This window comes from Arvicanthis niloticus, chromosome 5 (assembly GCF_011762505.2).
Source record: "Arvicanthis niloticus isolate mArvNil1 chromosome 5, mArvNil1.pat.X, whole genome shotgun sequence".
In the NCBI taxonomy this organism is placed as follows: Eukaryota; Metazoa; Chordata; class Mammalia; order Rodentia; family Muridae; genus Arvicanthis; species Arvicanthis niloticus.
In genome coordinates this window covers 28,712,488-28,739,222 of record NC_047662.1, presented here as the reverse complement: position 1 = coordinate 28,739,222, position 26,735 = coordinate 28,712,488, and the positions used below count along the sequence as shown (strand labels likewise).

At 47.1% G+C, this 26,735-nt stretch overlaps 1 long non-coding RNA gene across 1 annotated transcript in view; it reads left to right on the top strand.

Annotated features, from left to right (window-relative positions):
* Positions 1–26,534, top strand: part of LOC143442203 (uncharacterized) — a 43,662-nt gene extending 17,128 nt beyond the window's left edge. The window contains exons 2-3 of the long non-coding RNA XR_013110214.1: positions 12,870–12,975; positions 26,356–26,534. This is a non-coding gene — a long non-coding RNA (uncharacterized LOC143442203). The remainder of the gene's footprint in view (positions 1–12,869; positions 12,976–26,355) is intronic.
* The last annotated feature ends 201 nt before the right edge of the window (positions 26,535–26,735 follow it).

The window sequence follows — 26,735 nt, the reverse complement described above, 5'->3', positions numbered from 1 at the left end:
GTCCCAAAGGAAGCAGAAGGCATTTTTTTAGAGAAGTCTTTAATTTTGCATTGATTTGGTTTTTGAATTGACTCACCTTTTCTCTGTCCCTGACTTTCCCAGAATTCCAGATGAACCGTGTAAATCCTCACTCCCCTCAGGGGACTGCCCTAAGGATAGACTTGCTGGGTGATATTGCATATGAATATTTAACCTCATAAAATTTCTCCGCACTGTTTGTGAAAGGGGCCGTACCATTTTTGGTCTCTAATCAGCACTGTACCAGAGTGTCAAGTTTTCTGCATCTTCACCAGCACATGATATTATCAGTTTTACTTTCTTTTTATAACCTTGGAGTCCTAGTAGGTTTGAAGCAGTCTACCACAGTGATTTTACACAGTGTTCCTTTAAAACAAAAGATAAATGATGAAGTGGTAGGATTACACCAACTTGATTTTGAGGGTGGTCACATGACTAGCTCTGGTCAATGGTTTTGAGGCCTTAGTAGTGACCACATGAATTTTGAACCTCAGCTTTCTTGTTAGTGTTTCTTCTTGCCTGTCAGTGACCTCTGACCTCTGTCATGAGACTATATAACACTGTCTCAGAAAGAGACATGGAGCCACTCCAATTAGCAAGTAAGGAAAAAGCACCCCAGGCAATCTTCACACTGCGAGGCTCAGAATCACATTCTGGGCTATTCGTTACACACTGTCACTGCAGCAGCAGTTAACTAATACACCAGACAGCTCATAACTTTCAAAATTGTATTTTAATGAGTTTAATGGATAAGATTATTTTTATACTCAATAAACAGAATTTAAAATGGGAGAAAGTCAGTGCCAAACAAGAGATTTAGATTAAAAAGACCAGCAAGAATAAAGCAGAGGGCTAGGTAAGGAAATATTGTAATAATATATCTTCATTTTTAAGCCTATAAGGATCAGAAAAATAACATAGTACAGAAATACGAAATTAGTGATGTAGAGGTTAGACCTTAAAAGTTGCCCCAGAGTACAAAATAAAAAGATATTAAAACAACAAAAACAGGTAAAGCACTTGTCACGTGAGTGTGAGGACCCGAGTTTGGATCTCCTAAAACCTTCTAAAGCTGAACACAGTACTGTGTTTTTGAAATCCTGTGCTTCTACCCAAAGAAAGGAGCTGGAGGCTCCCAAGCCAGCTCTCCTGGCATACACAGCTGTGTGTCTCATTCATGCAAGATGAAAGCACTGACACTTGGGGTTATCTTTTCACCCCCACATGAAGGCTGCGGCACACTCATATACAGAAGAACACATACACACACACAGAGAGACAGATTAAAAATACAAAAGAAAAATAACAGAGAAATGAGGAATAAGGACGACAGATGCCTGAGATTCATCTGCAAATAATTAGTACTTCTAAGCGCATCCAAAGATCAAACCAAAGCAACAATCAAAGATATAATAGAAAAAATGTGTCATTTAAAAAAAAAATAGCTCCCAGGGATGGAGAGTTGCTTAAGAAACTTAAGAACTTGCTGCTGTGGTAGAGACCCTGAGTTCTGTTCCCAGAACCTGTCTCTGACAGCTCGCAACCACCTGTAGTGCCAGTTCTGGGGTATCCAATGCTCTCCTCTACAGGCCTTAGTCACCCGCACTCACGCATGCTCAGTTACACATAATTTTAAAATAAAAATAAATCTTTAAAGGAGACAGATCCACAGTTGGAAACAAACCACGAAATAGCAGACAAAAAAAAAAATACTGAAAACTATGGTATTAAGGTTTAACTATATCCCAGCTTTCTCTCCTTCTTTTGGGTGCTGGAGATCAAACCCTGGCCCTCACACATGCTAAGCACAAGTCCTCCCCCACCCCCACCCGAGCTACATCCGTGCTCCCAAATGTAATTTTTAAAAAAATTTTTATTATTTGTGTGTGCACTCCCCTTCACTCGTGTGTGTGTGTGTGTGTGTGTGTGTGTGTGTGTGTGTACCTAAGGAGGTCAGAGGAGTCCTTTAGAACTGGAATTACAGCAATTGTGAGCTGCCTGCTACAAGTGCTAGGAATCAAATCCAGGTCTTCTGCAAGTAGCTACTGAGCCATCCCTTCAGCACCACCCCCATTTAAATTTTTAATTGAAAAAAATAAAAGAGGATGCTTCGAAGAAACTGTCTCAGAGGGCAGCCACCGATGGAGGGTCACTGATCACTTGCTGGGTGGCAGTCTGCTCTGAAAGAGAATGTGATCGATATCGTCATGTGACTGTGGCCCAGGTCCCCACCCCCACCCCCATGCTGTGAGGTAGCTCGCTCATTTCCATGTCAGTTAAATGCTGGAATGATAATATTTTGAATATGTTGAATCTAATCAAATATGTTGATTTCGTCTGTTGCCTGTGGCCCCCCCCCCTTTTTTTTCTTTAACTGTGGGCACAAGAGCATTTTAGATTACGACGTATGTGGCCCATGTTGTGTGTTTAGCAGAAAACAATGCTCTGAAAGGGACTTGGCAAACTGGGAGTCGGAGATCAAATCAGCTCACCACCTGCTTCATAAACAAACCTCCGCTGGGACACCGCCATGATCATTCTCAGGAACCGATATTGCCTGTAGCTCTGGTCACATGTTGATGGCAGAATGGACAAGCTGCAGTGGAGGCCAATGGTGGGAAAGGCAGGAAATGTGTGTCACCTAGTTGGTTACAGAGTGTGCCAGCCTCTGCCCAGAGCCACAAACACTGAAGGACGAAGTGAGAGCTGCAAGCTGGGTTTGAGACTAAAATGTCCAAAACCATCTCAACAGTCAGAGTCTGTTGTGGGATTTTATGGTTGGGCTGGGGGTGGGGTAGGGGTAGGGTGGGGTGGGGTTTTCTTTCTCTCCCTTTCTTTTCTCTCTCTTTTTTTTTTTTTTTTGGTTTTTTGTTGAGGCCCAAGCTTGAGTCCCTGTTCGGGCGCCAAAATAATGTTGGGGTCCACACTAGCCCCACGTTGGGGCGGCCAAAATAAATGTTGCAGCCCAGGCAAAATGTTGAGGCCCGGGCCATCCCACGTTTGGGCGGCCACTGTATCCCAGCCCAAGCTGCCGCTCCGGTCTGCGGGTCAGGGTTCAGCAAGAGCGAGGGTGAGGGCAGACTCAAAGAATGGAGACCAGACAAGGTGTGATTCAATCCCGTTTATTCTTCAGTCTCTCTTCCTCTAAGTGTCTCCTGCTGTGTCTCCTCTGTCTGCTGTCTCTGATTCTCTCTCTCTCTATAGTCTGATGTCTGGTTCTGTCTTCTATAGTCTGATTTCTGATCTGTTCTGTCTCTGCACTTTATATGTCTCACTTCTAAGCCACGCCTCTAAGTTACACCTTTAATCATGTCCTTAGGTCTTGTCTCTAACTCTGATCTCTATACTTCTAAATCATACTCTTAAGTCACACACCTTTAATCTCACACACCTTTAATCTCACGTGCCTTTAATCTCAAGGTATCTAAACCAAGATTATTGGAGTGTTCTCAGCTGTTGTAGGCTATTGTAATTCAAGTCTCATGTCAGGGTATATGGCTTAAGATGGCTGCAAAGCTGATAGCCGCTTTCTGCTAAAAGTCGGCCCCCAACAGGGTTTCTCTGTTAGCCTTGGCTGTCCTGGAACTCACTCTGTAGACCAGGCTGGCCTCGAACTCAGAAATCCACCTGCCTCTGCCTCCCAAGTGCTGGGATTAAAGGCGTGCGCCACCACTGCCCGGCTTCTCTCCCTTTCTTTTGGTTGAAATGGACACTAAACCAAGGACCTCGACACTAGCGTATCCCCATAGGTTTACCTCTGAAGCCCAGGATGGCCTTCATTCATTCTCTAGCTAAAGCAGGCTAGAACCTGTGACCATTCTGCTTCAACTTCCCAAGTGGCTGGGATTACAAGCCTGTGTCAGGAATCCCCGATGCTAAGGTCAAAGTCTAACATGATCGGAAAGCCCCAAGCTCAGTGCAAAATGGCGAACTCCCTTTACCAGTAGGGTTTCTCCTTCTCTGACTTTGGGGAGGTTGAAACTCTCATAACGTCTATCTGCAGAATGTCACACAGCCTTGGTTAGATTACAGGTTCAGCTTCTTTTCTCCGCATAAGAAGCCATGCAGCAAGCACCTGAGATTCCTGAAATGACTCCCCATGCTAATGAGTCATCTCAGTACTTCAGCCTTCAACCAATGACCTTTGCCCACCCCGATATTCCTACCCCTTCCCCCAAACTACATAACCCTTGATTCTCCCTGACTAAAGTCGGTCTGTTTCCCTGAAGCTGATCCTGGAAATAACTGTTATTTCTGTCATACTCACATCGGCTGACCGAAACCCTCTTTGTGGACTCTGCTCCCTTCGTCCTCGTGGACTGGCAGCAGTGAAGAGATGTCCTTCATTCTTCCTTTCCTTCTAACTGTCCTTATTGATGAAAGACTGGCATGGATAGAAGCTGAGGGAAATTGACACTTTCGTCCACATCTGTAGTATGGGCGTGCCCCTGCCCACCTGCATGGCGATCAGCATCCCAGCTCTAGAGTGGGCTCTCTGGCCAGCATTTGTGAGGAAATTCTGTACCTTTGCTTTTACTAATTCTAACTGAAATGTGTAGTTTCCCTTGGTTATGAATGTGGGTGTGGACTTCAGCTAGACCCAGGTTTGCGTCAGACCTATTTGAGACCTGAAAAGACCTGCACTAATCTTGACCTATGAGACTTAATACGATCTAAAGGACTTCACAGATGTGATTAAATCAAGGGTACTGAGGTAGAGAGTTGATCCTGGACAATCACCATGGCCCAGTGTGATCACAATGGCCTTTCAGAAGGAGGCTGGACAGTCAGAGTCTGAGAAGAAGCCATAATGAAGGACGCAGAGGGCCAGGTAACAAAAGGTCATGAGCCACGGAGTGCCAGCAGGTGGGAGAAACAAGGAAAGACCCTCCCTTAGGAATTCCTAAAAGAATGCAGGCCCATAAACACACTGGTGTTATCCTTCATTTCTGGCTTTGACTTCTAACCCTTCAAACCTAAGTTTGTGGTCCTCTGTCACAGCAACATTATGTCAGGCTAACCAACCAACCAAACAAACAAATAGCAATAACACCCTGTCTCCAATCAAATCTTACCTCCACAATCACAGAGATCTCAAAACATTGCTTCTGGCCCCCTCAGACTTTCAGTCGATAGTAGATAGGCAGCTAGCTATTAACATTACATCATGTATTAATGCGTGTTGGCCTATAGCACCATATCATATTTTTAATGGTCTCATCATTAAGCAATTAGCTTTGCAGTCCTATATCTTTTTTTAATTGTGGGGTGGGGGCAACTGTCAGAGACCAACTCTGTGGGATTGGTTCTCTGCTTCCCTCTATCTTAACATGGGTTCTGGGAGCAGACCTCAGGTGGCCACATTAGGTGTCATTCCTATGTGCTGTATTTCACGTACTTGAACGTAAGAAATCCATGAGTTTTGCCAAACTAGGGCTCAGCTTGGTGGCACAAATACCGTAAAAATACACGATGTGGCAGGGGCTCTGGTCTATTTAATTGTTCTTCCACAGAAAGCTAATAAAGAATTTTACAGTTATCTTATCACCCCAGGATAAAAGTAACATTTTTACGTGGGCTTCTTTTGGACCCATGAAAGGTATTCTTGGAGGATAAATGCCAAGCTGGGTCAGAGGGCATGCATATTATTTATTTTCATGGATTCTGCCCCAAAGCCTTTGATAACACCTGTGCTGTGTGAGCACGCCCCTTCTTCTCTCCCCCACCCACCTACCATTTGATAGTCTCTGACCTAACAAGGGAAAATGCACTCACTGTCAGCTAACTCTTTACAGCCTCGGTTGTTAGAAGGTTTTAAATGTGTTTCTTGGGGCTGGAGAGATGGCTCAGCAGCTAAGAGCAACTACAGCTCTTGCAGAGGGCCTGAATTTGAGTCTCAGCACTCAAGTCTCAGAGCTACGTGTGACTCTGACCCCAGAGAGGTTGGCCTCTAGAGATACCTGCACTCGAGTGTACATACACACACACACACACACACACACACACACACACACACACAGAGAGAGAGAGAGAGAGAGAGAGAGAGAGAGAGAGAGAGAGAGGCATACATGTCATCAAAAATTACAAAAATAATTAATTTAAAAATGTTAAAAACGTATTACCTCTTTTTTTTTTTCTTTCAATTTTTAATGGCAGAAACAAAACCACACTTGATATAGAATCTTCTGGAAGAACTATTTGCTCTTGCCATTCTTGTACTGTTTCTCAAACTTGAGCTCAACTTCTATCTGGCTTTGTGTTTAGGAGCTGGGCCTCTAATGTTCTCATTGACAAAAGTTCTCCCCAAGGATATAGCCAGAGAGTGCTTTGTGGGCATGAGGTGATTGTGGGTAGATAAAGTTTCGTGAAATATTTGACCTTTGACCTCTTGACAATTCTCTTATCCCCGGTGGCTGTCACTTTTTGGAGATAGTGGTCAATTCCAGCTACCAGGGCATAGGTATAGGGGTTGTCTGAGGTGCCGTCAACAATGTTCTTTATGATGACGACTTTGTTTTGGGAGCAGCATCAAGCCAGGACCAGAACCGCTCTCCAGGTTTCGTGAATGTATCCATTTCATCAGCAAGCAGCAGGAGCACACAGACAGACAGACAGACGGCCCATTGGCTCCTACATGCATTTCTTGTCCATTTCCCTCACTCTGAATCCCCAGTCCCTGTTTTTTGTTCCAATTGTACTTTTACTTTTCTTTAATTCATCCCAGAGCCTATTCTGATTGCTACAAAGGTCAAGCTTGTTTCTCTCCCCAACTCTTGTCTCAGATGCTCTCAGTTTGCACACAGACAGTGAGATGGAGCTTGTCTTCTGTGACATTTGTGCTCTGTCTGTTCCACTGTTGTAGAACTCTGGCTTCTCTTAATGTGATGCAAAAACTGAGGAGTTTCTGTAGACTTCTGTGTGTATGTGTTCACATGGGTGCACCTGTGTGCATGTGTGCACATGCTTGTAGAGGCCTCTGTTGTCAGGGTTACTATTGCTGTGATGAAACACCATGGCCAAAGCAACCTGAGAAGAAAGGGTTTATTTGGCTTAGGCTTCCACATCACAGTTCATTGTCAAAGGAAGTCAGGTCAGAAACTCAAGCAGGGCAGGAACCTGGAGACCGGAGCTGATGCAGAGGCCATGAGAGATGCTGCTTACTGGCTTGCTCCCCAGGGCTTGCTCGGCCTGCTTTCTTATTGAACCCAGAACTGCTAGCCCAGGGATGGCACCACCCACAATGGGCACAATGGGCTGGGCCCTCCCCCATCGATCACTAATTTTTAAAAATGCCTTCAGTCCAATCCTATGGAGGCATTTTCTCAATTAGGAATCCCCCATCTTCAATGACTCTAGTTTGAGTCAAGTTGACATAAACTCGCCAGCCCAAGGCCACAGGTTACTCTGGTGTTGTTCCTCAGGATATCTTCTACCTTGTCTTTTGAGACAGGGTCTCTGACTTGCTTGGAGCTCTCCAGATAGGCTAGGCTGTCCATTGAGTTCTAGGGACCACAGCATTGAATAAGATAAGTCAAAAGACAACTGGGTATGGTGGCTCATGTAATCCAGGCTCTTTAGAGATAGAGGCAGGAGAATTCTCACAAATCCAAAGCTAGCCTGGGCTACAGAGTGAAACCATTTCCAAAAGAGCCAAACAAATGATAACCACAAAAAGCAAACAGAAGAGATAAGAAAAGAAAAACTGACACAATATAATTAGAATGCAAAATTATACGATCAATTTCGTAACAAATGTCACTGCCTAAAATTTCTGTATTGGAAAACAAAGACTCTGGCCTTAGGTTAAAAATAAAAACCATTTAACTATATTCTGGTTCAAGAATAGTCAAATACAGTCATTTTTCAGTATCCGGGAGGTGGGGGGAAGGGACCTTCCAGGACTCCTCCCAGACACTGGGAGTCTGTAAGCCCCTCATGCTATAAAATGGCATGGTGGTTCTAGGTGACATAGTCACGTGCTCTAAGTCCTAGCTCCACCACTTAGCACAATGACTTCAGTGTTAATGCTGTGTGGAGTACTGAGATACTGCACTGCTTAGGAGGAAGCAGTGGCCAAATATCTGTCTGGGGTCAGCCCAGGCACACCTGCCTGTCACAGTCAAGCCATGTTGCTTGAGTCCTCCGTACAAAACCTGTGAAAACAGAGGTCTGAGTAGAACCCAGGGGAACACATCAGAGAGCCCGGAAACACATGTCATCCCCTCAAACAAGCTGGCTCCTTTAGGAGTTCAACCCACAGCATCCCAAAAGACCAGCAAAAGCCAGCAGCTCAGTGGGTGGTAAGGTGCACTTTCAGCTGGGTGTTGAAAGAGTGAGAATCGAACACATGCTGTTGGGAGAATGGTTGATTCCTTAAAGAGGGAAAATAATTTGATCCTCGGCTGACCTTGACCAAGAGAAATGCCAGAGGAATGAGGACATTTGTATTACTAACTTTTAGAACTAGAAGACAATATAGGTGAATATTTGTCTGGCTTTGGAGGAGGCGAACATTTCTATGCACCAAGTTTATGTATTTGTTTTATTTATTTATTTACTTACTTACTTACTCATTTAACAAGGCAAAGAGGAAACAACAGCAAATCTAAACCATAAAAATCAAACCAGTGTGTCGATTAAACTCTCACGAACAAAATTAAGAATCAAACAAGCAGGGGTCTGTAACACGCACAGCAGGCAAGGTGAATGACTGATCAATGAGGAGACCTCGGAAGCCCATTAGAAAAAGGAGCAAAAGCCATAAATAAGAAATTTGCAGTGGGAGACTATGAATAGGCAATAAATAGACGGAGAAAAAAGTCAACATCGCCAGTAATAAAAGAAATTGAAATTAAAACACAGAGATATATATTTTTCCTGTCATTTTAGCCAAGCTTTTTAAAAATCATAGTGCTTAGGGCTGGCAAAGGTTCAGAGGCAAAGAAACTTCTCTCCTACAGTGGGAGGAAGACTTGTCATAAGCATTCTGCAAGGCCATTCATTTAGATGGATTCAAAGCTTTAAGATGCCCAGTCTTTGATGAGACAATTCCATTTATAACATCTCCCTCCCCCCACCCCCAGGATATAATTAGAGATATGAACAAATTTTATTTCCAAAGAGGTCCTGAGTGGCGTAATATAGAATAACAAATAACTAAATGAATACAGCCAAAAAAGATGTAAACAATTTATTTACAAGACTTAACTCTGGGGGATTTGTAAAGAGCAGGTTATGGTAGATTCGATATGATGGACTGCTATGCGGTCATTAAAAATCTCTCCCAAACCACATTTGATTTAGAAGGAAAGTGCCTAAGGTGTAAAGTCGGGTGGAAATAAAAAGCGTGCTCGACAGCATTGATCGTTCCCTGATGGATTCACAAATAAGTCTGCTCAATTCCACTCCTGGCCTCCTCCCACCTCCTGCCCTAGCTCCTTGCTGCCTCTGAGGGGAGTTGTTTGTCTTCCCAGCATGGCTCTCTCTCTCTCTCTCTCTCTCCCAGATTCCTCCATTGTAATCCCTCTCCTGCAATCCCACCTTTGCCCAGGCACTGCCCCTTCCACCAGCACCTGTGGCCCCAAGAGCCTTCCATGGTCAGTGCCTATAAATTCATCTAGGATGAAGCTTAGCCAGGATTTCAAAATTCTAGAATCATCTGGAAAAGCTTGATGAAGATCCCCTGGGTTCACATGACCTAAGCCATAGGAAGTAGATCTAGGAACCAGGATTGCAGAAGTTCAGACACCCTGCAAGCCTACCTCCATCACTCATCTGCATCTGTGAGTGTGTGGACTTCAGAGAATGGCCTCTTTTCATCTACTCCCAATCTAATGGTTTCTGGGAAGTTTCTGATTATATATCTTCATTTGCCTTCTGGCTAGATCAATGAATACTGCCTATGACTGGTAGTTTCATTTACATTAAGAGCATGAGCTTCGAGTGTGGCTCAGTAGGTAGAGAGTTTGCCAAGCATGAGTGCAGTCCTGGGAAATCCTTAGCCTGACACTTACTAACACCTTTAACACCAACATCTCATAAAACTGGGCATGGTGACTTGTGCCTCTAATTCTAGTGCTTAGGCAGTACAGGCAGGAGAATCAGTAGTTCAAAGCTAGCCTGGGCTACATGATTGGAAGTGTTTGATCTATCAAGTCACCTCAAGGAGAAAATGCTATCATTCACGCCATACACACTACACTAAGACAACTCTAATGATACCTTAGCATGCATAGGTGAGTGTGTGGTGTGTGTGGATGTATATATGCATGTTTGCATGTGTGTGGACATACATGTATCCACAGGAGGGTCTGAGGCCAACCCTAGGTGTCTTCACCAATCACTCTCTACCTTATATATTGGATCGAAGTCTCTCACTTGAGCCCAGAACTTGCTGGTATTCCTTGTCTCACTGGCCAGCTTGTTCCATGGTCTCCAGTCTCTGCATTCCAAGTGCTAGAATTTTAGGTGGGCTGCCACACCTGCCAGGCATTTACATGGGCATGGAGGATCTGACCTTGATTCTTCACATTTGTACTGCAAGTGTCTTACCCACAAGCCATTTCCCAGAAGACACAAGTTCAAGGCCAGCCTTGGGATATATAATGAGACCCTGTCTCCAAACGAACAAACCCCAAAACAAGGATATGGAGAAATCTGACCCTCATACACTGCTAGTGAGCATGCAACATGCTGTCTCTGAAGAAAACAATTTGGGAGTTCCTCAGACAGTCCAGCACAGAGTTAGCCTATGGCTAGCAGTTCTGTTCTTAAGAGTATTCCTAAAAGAAATGCTTTTTAAAAGGTGTTCAGAGACTTGCAAATAAATGTTCAAAACAACACTATTTACAATAACCAAAAAAGAACAGGCAACCCAGGTTGCCATCAAGCGATAACCGGGTAGCAGTGTGCACAATCAAGACAATGGTCTACCACTGAGCTATTGTAAAGGCATACCACTACATGTTACTGCCTGGATAAACCTCGAAAGCACTGTGCTAAGTGAAAGAAGCCAGACATAGACAATCGAACAGATTGTATGTTTCCTTTAATATGAAATATCTTGAATAGGTGGATCCATAAACACGGAAAGCATTCCAGTGATTGCCGGGGATAGGGAAGAGGGAATTGAGAGTCACTGTGTAATGGGAGTGGAGGGATACGAACGTTGGAAAACATGGGAGAAGTAAACAAGAGCTATGTCTCGTGCCACTGAATTTTATACCAGAAAATGGTTAACATGGTTGGCATTTATAGTATGTATATTTTGCCACAGTAAAAATAATTGAAGAGAAAGAGCGATAATGTCAGTGGAACCGGTAGTCATAGACCTGGCCCCTAGCACGTGTGATGGGAGCTGATGTCTCTGATAGGAATGTTACCTAAAAACCCTCATGTGCTAGACAGCTTTTCACACTGTGACAAGATTGCCAAGAAAACAATTTCTGGGAAGATGGGCTCCCTGGCTTTAGGCCTGAGATGGAAAAGAACATCATGGCAGGAGCCTGTGGAGGAAGAGGCTGCCCAACACACACATTTCAGGAGAGAGAGAGATGTGGGGCAGGGCAGGAAAGCAGACAGAGCAAGCCCAGGGTGGCATCCTTCCTCCCATTCTTGCATCTGAGTCCTCAGCCTAAGGGATGTCGACACCCATACTCAAGGTAGATTTCACCCTCAACTACTGTACCACACGTCACTTGTCTCTGACTGTCAGATATCTGTCTCATGTGATTGTCTGTGCCGTCACATGCACATCCAGAAGGGTCCTTTCTTAGTCTTCTAGGTATCTTCCAATCCAGTCAAGGCCAGCCATCCTGCCTCAACATCCACCTGATACTATATATCATACATACAGGGGCTTTCCTAAACAGCCTCAGAGCAAGGGCTGAGGACCACGCAGAACCTAGGGACACCCAGTTCTCACCTAAGCCAGACAGGAGACTAACAGGAATCAACAGGCTCAGCGGCTTCTTGGACACCTTTCTCCACACCTGCACCTCCAAAGCTTGCCCCTTCCCTCCTGACTCTCACCACAGACAAGGAAAGAAAGGAGAAGAAATGTTTGCTTCCATCCACAGTAGATCCAGCCTGGCCATCCACCTGTCACCTATCCTGGGAAGGAAGGTTCCCTTGTGCCAGGGGCAGCTAAGGTGTCCTGCATCATAGCATGTCCAGAACCGGTCACCAGAGATAAGCAACAGGGAGGGCTATGCATTCCTAAAATCCTGGAAGCAGGGGGCGGGGCCTGAAGCGGTGCCTCTGTATGGTAAAGCACCGCACCCTGGCACAGCAGCTAATGAGTGTCTTTATTTCTAGCTTAGCCTACCCCGGTATGGGATGGCAGCGAGTGAAGGCTGCAGTGGGTTAAGTCCCATAACCTAGGTCTCTGCAGCAGCTCCAGGTACAGGTCTTCAGGAAGGGACTTCATGGGAGACCTTGGGCCAGTACTGAGATCAGAGCAAGGAAGACCAGTGTCCTCCCAGGACCTCCCAGGTTAGCAGCCTTAGTTAGTTTCCTTCCCTTTCTTTCTTAGCCTCCTTTCAGTTTGGGACGCTAGCAGGACACTGAAGTCACCCTTGAGTGGAGAATGTAGGGTCGCTGTGACCTTGCCAAGCCCTTACAACAGCCCTCTCCCTTCTCCTTCCTAGTCAGTTAACCCTGCACTCTGGTGGCTGGCATCTGGGAATCAAGGAAAACTTTCTCCCCAGCTGGGATGAAAGATGGCCCGAGGCCAGCAGAACCCTCTCCTTCCCTGCAAGAATAGTAAGGGCTTGTTTTCTTTCATTTCAAGTCTCTCAAAGTTAATTTAAAGTTTTTCTCTTTTAAATATGCCCTGGCCGCTGACTGAACAGTAGCGAGCTGCCCAAGGAAAGCAGAGGGAGAGAGATGATTGTCTGTGCAGATATTGTGGCCTTGTAAATGAAAAACCATGTTTCCAGAAGAGCCTGAGGGAACAAGGTAAGCACTCAGCACCAGGACAGGGACCTGAGATGGAGGAGGGGATCCCTGGGGAAGTAAGGGGAGATCAAAACTCCAAAACTCCAGTCTGTTAGTATTTGTAGGGTGATAATTCACCAAGATCCTTTTTTTTTTTTTTTTTTTTTTTTTTAATATTACTGTGTCTTGGAGTTGGGGAGATAAGGAGTTACCTCTCCTTCACTGAATGCTATCTTGGCTGAAGGAAAATTCCAGATTCATCTCACTTTTGGTCTGGAATTGAGCTTTCCCTCCTTCTGATCTTAGCACAACCTCTGCTTGCCTTCCATGGCGCACTAGAAGGATGGCACAGAGAAAGGTGTAGCACAGAGAGGGCTCTTAGCTAGGCTGCAAATCAAAGCTCCAAGCCATTGCAACCTAGAAGCCACAATCCATCCACCCACCATCTTAGCCCATGTCTCAAGGCCAGCTTTCATGTCTTCCCTTAAGTTTAAAAGACTGCACAGACGTCAGGGCAGTGCCCTTCTGCTGAGGTTGACTGGCATTCATTTATTATGTAGTTATTTTTCAACAAGAACCAGGTAGGTAACTAGATATGTGACAAACAGATCTCTGGGCCTTTAAGACCAGCCTGGTCTACATAGCAAGTTCTGGGCCAGCAAAGGCTATGTAGTGAGACCCTATCATAACAACAAAACAAAGGACCAGCTAGATCAAAGCTAACCTGGGGACTGGAGTCTCTCTCTCTCTCTCTCTCTCTCTCTCTCTCTCTCTCTCTCTCTCTCTCTCTCTCTGTCTCTCTCTTAGGACAAGGTCTCTCTGTATAACCCTGGCTGCCCTGGAACTCACTCTGTAGACCAGGCTGCCCTCAAACTCACAGAGATCCACCCACCTGTGCCTCCCAAGACCAGAGATTAAAGGTATGCAACACCACCACCCAGCTTGGAACTGGCTATTTCAATTGCCTGTACTCCTTTCATTGTGGCAAGGAGGTTACCTTAGTTAAGTTCTGTCAATGGACAAGAGCTAGGCTCCCATTTAAGGTTTGTTTCTGGTTTGGTTGTTGTTTATTTTAGCCACAGGGTCTGGATCTGTAGTTCAGGCTGTCCTTGAACTCATGAATCACCTGCCCCTCCTCTGAAGCTTTGGGATGACAGGCATATGTGCCACCAGCTTTGTTTAGAGAACAGATTGGCCCCTCCTCCCCCACAGCTAGCCTGCCAGTCATTCTTCCCTCCATAACTGCCTCATCTTCTCTGCCACAAAAGTAGGGACACCACATCCCTGAGTGTTTGGATGTGGCCTCCCTTGTTGGTTGGTTCATTCTTCCAAGGCTCCTTCCAGTTCTGCTCTGTACAGCTGAGTTTATCACCCTCTGGGGTCTCCCTCCTGGGGGTTCAGGGGCACCTTCATCCTCTCTGTTCTTGAATCTTCCTTACTATGCGCTGCTGGTATGAGCATCCGGGGCTGGAGCAGAGCCCCAGCCATAGTCCTTGTTTGCTAAGTGGGCAGAGCTCTGCTTCCCGTTGTACCCAGTTTCCCCATCAGAAAAAAAAAAAAGAAAAGAAAAGAAAAGAAAAAAGAAAAGAAAGAAAGAAAGAAAAGAAAAGGCAGAGCTAACACGCCCCAGTCCATCACATCCTGGGCCAAAAGAGAGTGCTGCCTTCCCAGACGCCAGCCAGGTTAGAAGATCACGTTGTTTCCCTGGTCAAGCACAGCCCCTTGGCCTTTAGTTTAACTCCCTTCCCTGTCTGTTGTCCCCAGGTAACCTCCTCACCTAGACTAATGGTGACCATATAAGTATTTAACAAGGACAAAAATGCTCAGAGCAGATGCTGGGGGCGGGGGCGGGGCGGGGAGGCGCGACATGACGGCAGTATAGAGAAGCAGGGTTACAAGCGCAGCCTGGAGACAGAGGCTCTTCATCTCCATGTGTTATCTTATTGCATCGCCCCACTGAAAGAACCCCAAGGCCCTGCTACCCTTCCACCGCCTGCAACCATTGCCCCACATTAAAGATTTCCCCTTCCCTAGTCAGATCCTAACTGACACAACCATCTGACACTCCAATCCCTCTTAGAAAAGAGAGTGTCTTTGTATAGGAAAATACCTTGATAAGGCTGGGAGGGAGATAAGATCCAGAGGGTGTGATTTGATGAGAGACAAGGAATCGGGAGACTGCTAAACTGTTCTGCTAGGGGCATAAGGAAACAGAAGAAGGCAAATAGAGAAAGCAGAGGGGGAAGTAAGAAAACAATGCCCCGGGAAGAGGCCCAGAGGGTGGGCACGGATGGCTGAGGGGCTTTTGGGAATAGGCTTTTGCATGTGGCGTTCTGCAATATATAAATCCTTTCCTTTTCCATCCTTTGAAACTATTGCTACCCACAGAGATTTTGTGTGCCCAGCCACGCTTTGTTTTAGGGGTGAGGCCAATTTTTTTAATGGAGCATAAAGAAAAGAATTGAGGTCCACATCTGGGCTGCCTGGGGGTGGGGGTCAAACCAGCATGGGGTAAGAAGATGAGCAAATGGAGTTAATTCAATGCAAGCAGAAGCTCGGCTCCAAATGACAAAGAGACAAAAATGACCATGATTGACACTCTGCCCTGAGCAGGAAGCAGCTCATTCAGCCCCGACCTCAGCCCTACCAATGGGGACTATAGCTGTCCACCTGCTGTGGGCGTGGACATGGAGAGGCAGGACAGTTCTGTGGCAGAGCTGAGACTTGAACCCAGGCACTTAGACTCCAGTCTGTGCCTAATCGTGACAGGTGCAAGCCCCCTGACCCCAGGAATCTGTGGGAACCTTGGGAAAGTTTTTCTATGTCCCTTGACCTGCACCTTCAGGGGCAGGAGAGGCCTGGCTATTTCTGGGTTCATCTATTTTCCCATCAATCTCTGACTAGCTCTGAGTTCCCCAGGGTAGGGACCTTGTTTTATTCTTCTGTGACCCCAGATCTACCCACAGAGCCTGTGTGAAATAGGAAGTAGCCCCAAGTTCAAGTTTATTGAGTGAAAAGGTGAAGGAGAGGGCAGAAGGGCAGGGCCCACCAGGAAACCAAAAATGTTTTCTGGGGCAGGCAGGGGCTGAAAACAAGACGAGGAGACATTTGTTGACTCTGTCACCTCCCTTGTCCTTCCCCAGTGCTAATCCTGGTGCCTCTGCCACCTCCCAGGCAGGCGTGAAGCTGTGGAGCCTTCCTAATTGAGAAGGCAAGCATCTTCTGTCTAGTCAAGGCTGCAACATCAAGGCGGGTTTGTGCAGGCGGAGTGCGTGAGCTGGCAGCACACCACACGCTTCCTTTCCCGGTTGCTTTTCTTACTGCTGTCGCAGCGTTTAACTCTCCCTGTGTTTCGGAATGTAAATGCCACTTTCTTTGAAGGTTCCCCAAAGAGAATGCTGCTGTCTCAACAGAGGTGGCTCTTGTGGGAGGTGCAGGGGGGACGAGGGGTCTCTACTGTGAAGAAGCATTCATCTCCCCACTCCTCTCTCTCCCCGGTCTGTTCCCACATTCTTGATTTCATTTTCATGTGATAAAAATTGAGATGTACAACCCTTGTCTCAGCTAACACAGGCGGCAGTCAACTGGAAATCTCTTTGTTCTCTGGAGTGGGAGGGCCACAGCGGAAAACAGGATCTTGGGAAATGTCTCTGGGGGACTCTTGGGACTTGATTGTCCTGGCTCTCCAGCCCGTGCACATTCACATGTGCACATGATACCAACACAGCAGACACTCTCACACGCTCACACATACATGTAATGTGTTCCTTTCCCCACTGGCTCCCACTGACGAAAAAGACTAGATATCCCTATGTGCTCAGGTTCAACTACTTCTGATGGATGGATGGATGGATGGATGGATGGATGGATGGATGGATGGAACAGAAGGCGGTGTCCCTGGAGCAGAGTACTCCCTGAGGTATGACTGAGACCCAAGGACTAAGTTGGAACTGAGACAATACTATAAGATGTGTCAGGGCATATACAGAGGCAGATGCTGATAGCTAACCATTGAACTGATCATAGGGTTCCCAATGGAGGAGTTAGAAGACTGAAGGAGCTGAAAGGGTTTGCAGCCCCATGAGAAGAGCAACAATACCAACCACCAGATCTCCCGGGGTCCAAACCACTAGCCTGGCAGCACATAGGGAGGGACCCATGGTCCAGGGTCCAGGGTCCAGCTGTATATGTAGGGTAGGATGACGTTGTCGGGCATAGGTGGGAGAGGAGATCCTTGGTCCCATGAAGGCTGGATGCCCAGTGTGGGGGAATTCAAGGGTGGGGAGGTGGGAGTGGGTGGGTGGGGGCACATTAAAATATCCAATGAGAGAGAGAGACAGAGAGAGAGAGAGAGAGAGAGAGAGAGAGAGAGAGAGAGAGAGATGTCAGGGCTCTAGATGATGGCATCTTGGCCTAGAGCCCTGGTATTCATATACAGAAAGGCTGGCGCTACAGCTGGTAGAGCACCTGACTGCCCCACCAAGAGAATACAAAACCAGACATAGCACTGTAATCATAGCACTTGGGAGGCTAAGGTAGGAAAATTGTGAGTTCAAGGCCAGCCTGGGCAGCACAGTGAGCTCTTATCTCAAAAACCACAAGCAGAGAGGCAAGACAAACTCAAGAGGTGCAGGTGGGTCCCCCAGACTGGATGTTGAGTGGGAAGACAGGAGAGTTGAAGGGATTAAGGAGGGGTCTTAGTTCTTTGGTTTGGAAGGCTGTTGAAGGGAAGCATCCTCTGATTCAGAGAACAAACCATAAGGGGATAAACTTGAAGGGCGTGGTAAATGTGAAAGGCATCCCAGGAGAGATGCCCAGCAGAGCAGGTGGGTGCTTGGGAGAGAGGCCTAAGCTGGAAAGAGTTAAGAGCAGCACAGGTAGAAATTGTAGTTACTTCATGGACAGAAAGAAAAAAACGGCGATGCCCAAGAGACTTGTCTAAAAAAAAAAAATGGTGGAAAAGCTGATAGCATGGTGGGTAGAGATGCAGGAGACTGAGTAGCCTTTGAAACTAAAGGCTGGGCAGAGATGCTCTCTGCTGGTGGGAAGAGACACAAGGGACTGGGCTGCCTTCAAACTTAAAGGCTGGGCAGAGAGCATGGTGGGAAGAGACACAAAGGATTGGGCTGCCTTTGAAACCAAAGGCTGGGGCAGACAGATGGCTCGGCAGTTATGAGCCCTGGCTGCTCTTCCAGAGGACCTTGGTTCAATTCACAGTATCCACATGGTGGCTCATGGCCACCTGCAACTCCAGTTCCAGGGGATCCGATGGTCGATTATAACATGTGGACATCAGGCCTATGTGTGGTGTATGGACATACACGGAGGCAAAAACCTATACATATAAAAGTTTTAAATGAAATAAAATAAAACAACAAAATTAATATTTTTAGAAAAGAAATCAAAGTCAAAGGCTTGTCCAAAGATCACCAGTTCAAGGGCAACCAGAGGTCAGCAAGAATACCCGGGTCATCAAGAATCTCACCCAGGACCCAGGAAGGTCAACTACCAAGGTGCAGAGATGAGGCCCTGTGGACCGTGAGCAAAGATGGTTGAAATCCGGCTCAGGCAAAGGAGCCCCTGGCTCTCGTCAGGGTTTATGTTCCTTCATGTAATTTTGCCATGAAAATATCCATGGGAATTTTCCAGGCTATAGGGATGGCAGTGGGAAGAGAGAGAGGGAGGGATATATAAGAGGGTTTTCCTCACGGAGAAGGTGGCACGGATAGAAGGGGGCCCTGGAGGTGGTGATCAATGGAAAATCAGCTGCTCACCTGAAGAAGGATGGAAGGTACGAGGAGTGACAAGCATGGTGGCCCATGCTGGATGCTCTGCTGGGCTATAACCCACACCACTGTAGGACTCTTTCTTTGAGTCGTGTTAATGACTGAGTTGACGGCTCAGTCAGTGAAGTGTCTGCCACACAAGCATGAGGACCTGAGTTCAGATTCTCAATGCCCAAGTAAAAAGCCAAGGGCAGCCTCATGTGCCCGAAACCCAATGCTAGGGAGACAGAGATAGAGGAATCCCTGGAGTTTGCTTAAATAGTCAGTTTAGCCAGTCAGCAAGCTTCAGATTCAGTAAGAAACCCTGTCTCAAAAGATTAAGGTGGAGATCAATTGCTGAAGGCATACCCACCATGTATGTACATTCATACCTGAACACCTGTGCACACATATAGGTATACATACAATAAATAAATAAACAAATACAGAAATGACATCAGCTCCATCCCTCCACTGCTGCCTCCCAGGCTTGGAGGGATACTTCCAGCTTGTGTGTGTGTGTGTGTGTGTGGTGTGTGTGTGTGTGTGATCTCAGCCCCTGACCTCATCGTATAGCCCTTGGGAGCACCTACGACCCCCCACCCATCTTGGTATACAGAGGCCTGCCCCACTCTGGATCACTTCCTGCTAAACTTAATTAGTGAATGACCATCTGAGATTTAGAACATCTGCTGGCCATGTCTGTCTGTGCCTATCCTGCCATTTTCTGATGAAGGGACTGAGAAGTTAGGACTTTTGTTCAAAGTCACAAAGCTGGTGGAAGAGCAACCTCCTGTGGTCTAGGGATCTGTCTCATCTGTCCCAGTCTGCCACCCCTGCCTATAGATCATCTCCTGTTCCTGAGTAGGGACAGCAATACTTGAGCTAGATTACTGAGTGTAGACCTGTCTTCTGTTCTCAATATGCTTCCTGGCTCTGATGACCACCTGGAACCTGAGAGTGTGCATGGTGTGCCACATTCCTCAAACTTCTCCCTCTGCCTCCAAAGGACCCATGACTCAGCTGCATGGCCCTTTTAGCCAAGGAGCAGCCTGCCCCCAGCTCATCAGCTCCCCCATTCACTGAGGCCTTACAACAGAAGCATCCGTGCCTGTGCTACGAAAGACACGGAGCCTCAGAGAGGTGAAGCGACTTCCTCCTGGTCATACAGCCAGAAGTATCCAGGCAAGATTAAGATCCAAGCCTCCTAACTCCAATCTAATGTCACTTTCCTCTCTCGTTAGTTGTCCTCTGGAAGCCAGATTTTATTCACCCGAGTGTGGTGGCAGTCTAGGGTCAAGCACCAACATGCAGATACAAGTTCTTCATGTGGGAATGTACCTTCTTCCTGGGGTCCTTTTAACTGTCTTAAGAAAACCCTGGCTGAAAGCTCTGGAAACATCAGTAGGGGTGTCGTCTTCAGTGCTCCCTGAGCCAAACCTAAGGCCAGGTGGAGACTCCCTGGGGCTGTGATGGAGACTTTAATTGTTCTGTAGCAGGGATAACTGCCTATAGGATGGACTAGGATGGAGATGGTGTGGAGGTGGTGTGGTGGGGACGAATCTTCCACTGAGGATGCCACAGTGAAGGATGCAAAGAAATGACAACTCCTTTGTCACCTCCAAGATTCTGCGGCACTGTGAAGGTACAGCGTGTGGCTCCCAGCCCACGAGTCTCACACTTGCAGCTGCATGCTTTTCTCTGACATGAATATTTAAATGTCATCTGATTGCATTATGCGTCATCAGTGGAGAATAGAGAGTGTGTGTGTGTGTGTGTGTGTGTGTGTGTATCCTGCATAGCACCTCTTCTTTGCTGTCTTACAGGACCCAGAAAAACAAGATCACCTCTGGGGACAGCTCTCCCTGGCACCCTCCCACTTCCCTACTCCGGGCAGCACCTAGGAATTGGGGGAAGCCCAGGAATGGGAGCTCCATGGTTAAAGACATGGAGTCCAGTCACCACAAGTTTTCCTCACGGTTTCATCTGCCTCATGGCCATAAGCCTCTTCTCTTGTTGCTGTTATTTGCAGATTTTGTTAATTTGTTTTGAGACTGTTTTGAGGCTGGCTGGTCTGGAACTCACTGTGGAAACTAAGCTAACCTGGACGCTCTGGCAATCCTCCTGACTCAGCCTCCCAACGACTGAGATTGTAGGTGTGCAAGCAGTAATATGATATCCCCAATATTTATTGCCTCTCCTCTAGCTAACCACCTCAGGACCCCAGTTGCCTGGCTGAGCCAGGAGGAAAAAACAGCACCGTGTGCATAGCTGTAACAGAAGGGCCTCTAGAGACCTATGGCTACAACCAGACAGGCAAGGAACCTGCAGCATGCTCCCAACCCCTATTTGCTTCTACCTTCTATCTTTCTAGACTGTGTGTGTACCCAGTGGCCATACAAAAGGGAAAGCCAGATGCAGGGGAGCCCCTGGAGGTCAGAGGGCTGTGCAGACACATGAACAGCCATATCTCCAGCCCACTTTTGCCCTGTCTCCTTGCTTGTGCCTGTTCCATCTTCACAGGCAGTAAGAGAACTGTTCCACTTCCTTATGCAAAAGAGATGTACCAGCAGGCAGTGCTCACTGGCTTGGCTTCTGCCAGCACCCTGACCTTGACAATGTATCCTCCAGGCCAGATAGCCCAGAAGGCACTGCCTGAAAGATCTCAGAGGGATCTGTCAGGCTGGTGACTCATCCGTTTGCCTCTTGGTGTGTTTGCAGTGGTCTGTGTGTTTATTATCATCTGACTACCAATAAACCAGGGAGAGAAGTGTGCCCTAAGGAAGGGATAGCCCACCCTTCCCAGAAACCTCTGGCCAGGTCTGGAAACAAAAAGATGGGCCTTTTGGCTTCTGTCAGGCTCCTGTCAGCCTGGCTGGCAGCTGAAGTTCAACTCTTCACACTTATCCCCCAAGGAAACATAGGGCACTCCCTTGGGCTACTTCCCCAGTGAATCTGTAAGATTACTGCTTCCAGTTCAGAGCCATCCAGGTTCCAGTAGCTCCTCCAACTCTTCTTCCTTCTCCTCCTTTTCCTCTTTCTTTTCCTCCTCCTCTTGTCTCCTCCTCCTCCTTTTCTCCCTTCTCTTCCTCTGCCTCCTCCTCCTCTTCCTCCTCCTCTTCTTCCTCTTCCTCTGCCCCTCCTCCTCCTCTTCCTCTTCCTTCTTTTCCTCCTCCTCTTCCTCTGCGTTCTCCTCTTTTTCCTCCTCTTCCTCTTTTTCCTCCTTTTCTTCCTCCTCTTCTTCCTCTTCCTCTTCTTCCTCTCCCTTCTCTTCCTCCTCCTCTTCCTCCTTCTCATCTGAAACTTGAGCCTGCAGATTCAGGGGCAGTTCTGACCTGAAGGACAGGGATTTCTGTTCCTCTCAGCCAGTGCCTGCCATAGTCCTCTAGGCTCTATCCTTAAGGACCCAGGTGGCAAAGAAGGCTAGTAACAAAGGCTTCCCGCTGAGGCCTGACGTTCCACATCCAGGAGTCACTTCTTAGCTAAATACCACCCTCTCAACGCTTGGTAATGACCTTTTGAAGCCTCCACTCCTTGCCTTGGTATTTAGAGAACAGCCCTGTCTCTGGGGAACCAAGGAAGGAATACTTACTGCTTCAGAAGGCCAGCCCCCAAAGAGAAGAAAGAGCAAAAGCTAACCCCTCCCTCCTGAGGCAGGAGCAGCTCTCAGCCCCCATTCTTATGCCCTCCAGCAGGACTGCTTTGTTAAGTACCCACAATGCTATTTTAACAGCTTCACTGGGGGCTCCAAATGGCTGTGCACAGGTGTCCACACCACCCATGAGAGCACCCATGTGTGTGTGTGTGTGGGTGGGGGGTGTGCTCGTGCTTGTGCACGTGTGCATGCATGTTGTCTCAGAAGAAAGTGGATCTCCTTCCCTGGGCATGGGCAGATAGGTTAGGGGTGGGGACACAGGCCCATAGGTATTTGTTAGAGTTATTTGACTGTGTCTGTTCTGTGTTGCTTGTGCCCATGCCTGTACCTGGATCTGTGCCTATGTTTTCATCTGTGTTGTCTGAGCCTGGGCCTGCCTATGCCTGTATCTGTATAAAGCAGAAGCATGAACAGGTTGCTGCATGTGTCAGTGGTGGGATCAGAGGTTCTGATCACATACTTGTGCATAAAGGTCCCAAGTGCATGTGTGTACCTGGAAGGTACAAGCTCTGAGTGTGATTTTTCATTCGGCCGAGTCATGAAGGATGCAGGCTCATTCCTACAGGAAGGAAGCAGGATCTCCAGGGAGCTTGCAGGGGTTACATGGAGTGGGGGACACTATATGCAACAGCCTATCCTGTGGGCTCCCACCATAGGCTTCAGGCTCATACCGGTCTGTTCCAACTCCCCAGTACCTAGTCCCCCCACACCTGACTGTAGGGTAACAAGGAGATTTCCACGTTGATAAGTGTGGCCCTATTGGGACCTGGTGGAGTCTATATTCCCCATTGTGCCTTCTGTTGGCTCCGGGAAGGCTGACTGTCCTCCCTGGACTTGGTAGGTTGATGTCATGCCCAAGAGCTGACTTTCAGCAAGCTCTGCCAAGAAGCCCATGCCCAACACAGAGACTCCTCAGAGTCAGCAGGCCCTCAGGAACAGAATAGAATTAATGAGCAGAGTCACCAGAAGCATGGGCTAGGTGGGTGTGACACAGAGCAGGTTCCATAGCCATAGTACAAACAAGGGGCTGCAATGGAAGACCCCCAGCTATGCCACTGACCCGCAGCAGCTCTCGTCAGCTGGAGACTGAACTGTGGGTGCCACAGGGTCTCCCAAATTTCCTCATCAGAGCCAAACCCTCAGCAAGCGTGGGCTCCTGCTGGCAACTTTAACTGGGCAGATCTTGGAAGCGAAGCTGCCTTTGGCAGAAGGAATCTCCATCACAGGTGACACTGGCTCTCCAAGGGCAGCTTCTACCCAGTAACCTGTGCTTCCACAGCAGAAAAGCCTGGAGCCTTTGCCACCACTTGGGATAACACTGAAGGGCCATCCCAGGTCCCAGGGGGTTTCAGGGCCTTTGTTATGGAAGCCTTTGTGGCTACCATAACACTGAGAACTGGGCTGGGAGCAATGCTGGTCCTTCCACCCTTCAGAATACAGAAGCACCCCAGATAGGCTTTCTGTCATCAAATCTCCATCTCAAAGGGGATGTTCACAGAAGAAGAAAGTTGACCAAGAAGGCATCTGTCAAATAAACATAGGGACCCAAGGAGATGGCTGGTGGGCCATCAAATACAGCCAAGGAAGAGAGGAAGAAGAGGTGGGGGGAGATAAGCAGAGGACCAAAGATGAACCAGGATTAAGACAGAGACTAGTTGACCCTAGAGTCAAGAGAAAACTGCAAGATCCTTTTGGCAGAAAATTAAGAAGGCCAAACACTTCACTGAAGGAGTGGCTAACAGCATCAGACTCTAGAGCAGTGGGTCTCAAGACCTGTGGGTCATGACCTTTTGGAGATGGAATGACCCTTTCTAAGGGGTCACCTAAGGCCATCTATGTATCAGACACTTATATCATGACTCATAACGGTAGCAAAATTACAATTATGAAGTAGCAGCGAAAATGCTTTTATGGTCAGGGATCACCACAACGTGAAGAACTGTACGCAGGGTCACGGAATTAGGAAGGTTGAGAACCACTGAGCTAGAGAGAGGCTCAAGAGCATGAAACAAAAACAAAAATCCTGACAGGGTTAGCAGAAGGACATAGCCAGTGACTTTGACTGGAGCAGCCAGTCCCCAGAGATGGTGGCATAGAGGGACGCGATACCAAAGTGACCATAAGTGTGGATAACAGAGGCATTTTAGATCATACTTGGAAAAGGAGAAAGCCAAGAAGAAAGATGGCGTGGCGTCTGCAAGTGAGGCTATTAATTTCATTGTGATTGTTTTTAAGATTGGAGGCAGTTGAGCGCAAACCTGGAGATTTTTCCAGCCAGAAGGCTGTATCCATTCACGGCCCCTAGAGACATCTCAATATCTGCCTGTGCGGGTTTCCTTCTGCCAACAGTAAAATTGATCGTCCTAACCACTTAAACAAGAGAGATCCATTACTGTGAACTAAAAGGACACTTGTCAACTATGGGAACACCCTACATGAGTTAAAACAGTGGCAGCTGGCAGCAGCCTCCGCAGACTATTGGGATCTGCTTGAAGGTGTTTTGCTGTTGGTCGTTATTACAGGCATGCTCTATCTGTCATTCAGCCTTGGAGTGTATCCCAGAACCAAATATTAGAGTCCACTGTATAGACAGCAAGGTGACACGGGAACTTCGGATCCCACGTCAGTGACTCCCAAATTGCCCTTGTTTGGGTCAGCCTTGTAGTTTGGACTAGAAGTCAGCGTCTGACTCAATAGCCGAGGCATGTGGCTCATTTGTTCTTGCCAAGGAGGGGTACCGTGGCCAGGGTAAGGAAGAATTCTGAGATTTGATGCCATTGTAATTCTGAATAGAAGGCTGGACAGAGGAATAAATTATGTTCCCAGTCTGTTAATCCCAGGAAAACCGAAGTGTGAATCCTGGCCTCAACACTGCATCTGCCGAAGATTGAGACCTGATTTACACATCTGTGCTTTCCTGGTGATCATAAAAGAAGCCTTTTAGGATATGAGCCAGGGCTGATAGTGCAGATAACTACATCCATCAGGAAACGCAGCTCTTATCACTCTGTTTTGACAAGCACAGCTTCTAGCTTCAGGTCTCTTTGTGACCCAATACGGCTGAAAAAAAAAAGCACCATCCATTACATCTGCATTCCAGGTCTGAGGAATGAAGACGAGATAAAACAAGAGACAGACCATCTTTTTAATGATACTTTAAAAAAAAAAATGGTTCTTGTCCACTGAGGGCCACGTCTGGGACCGTGGCATGCAGCAGGAGGGATCTGTGTCAATGTCTGTGACCCATACTGCCACCAAAGGCCATGTGGACGTCACCTAGGACCTTGTTAATGTTCAAGGGCTATGCAGAGCTAGCCTTGCCCCTCACTGGGTACAGCACTCGGGAGAGTGGGCTCCACACCTTGCCCAGGCAGCAGAGTAGACTGGCCCTGGTGGAAGAGGTGTGGGTGAGCCTGAGGGCATGAAATCAGGAGAGCTGTCCCTGTCCCTTGTTGGCTGTGGCATTTGATGAACTAGCCAGCGTAGCAAGAGAGAGCTCACTCTGGTGGGTGGGTCTAGGAGACCTGGCTAGCTGACTGACTCAGCTATCACTCAGGCCCAAATTCAGGGCTTTGAGTTGGCCTGCCCCAACATCTACCCCATCTATAAACTGCTGGCGCGTGTGAAGGGACCAGTCCTGCAGCTCCAAAGCTGCAGGACCTCCTGGACACAGGGCAACAACAGGATAGCCTAGAGGAGTCCCAGTGAGGACCCAGTACTGCTGGTGTAGCAGAGTCCTCAAACCAGACCAAATGAACATTTACAAGTAAAGATGCATAGACAAAGATCATACTATGTGACACACTGTGACACACTGCACTGAGGTGGTTTATTTATTTATTTTATTTTGGCAAGGAGGTTGCAAGGGTGGAGGGCAGATACAAACGTGTGGAGAGATGAGTGGGATTGAAGTGCATGATGTGAAATTCACAATCAATAAAAAGTTTTTTGTTTTTTGTTTTTGTTTTTGTTTTTTTAAAGGCCATTGTAGGGCTGAAGAGATGGCTCAGCGGTTAGGAGCACTGACTATTCTTCCAGAGTCCTGAGTTCAATTCCCAGCAACCACATGGTGGCTCACAACCAACTATAATGAGATCCAGTGCCCTCTTCTGGTGTGTCTGAAGACAGCAACAGTGTACTCATATAAATAAAAATTAAAAAAAAAAAAAAGGTCATTGTAACACTTTTGCCAACTCACTTTCTAGCAATTTAATAACAAAGCCCTATCTAGTGGCAAGAAGGCTGAGAAATGGACTCTTATCTGGGCAAGTCACTAGGCTTTGCTAACTAGTTTTATGACAACCTGACACAAGCTAGAGTCATCAGAGAGGAGGGAGACTCAAATTAAAAAAACAAAACCT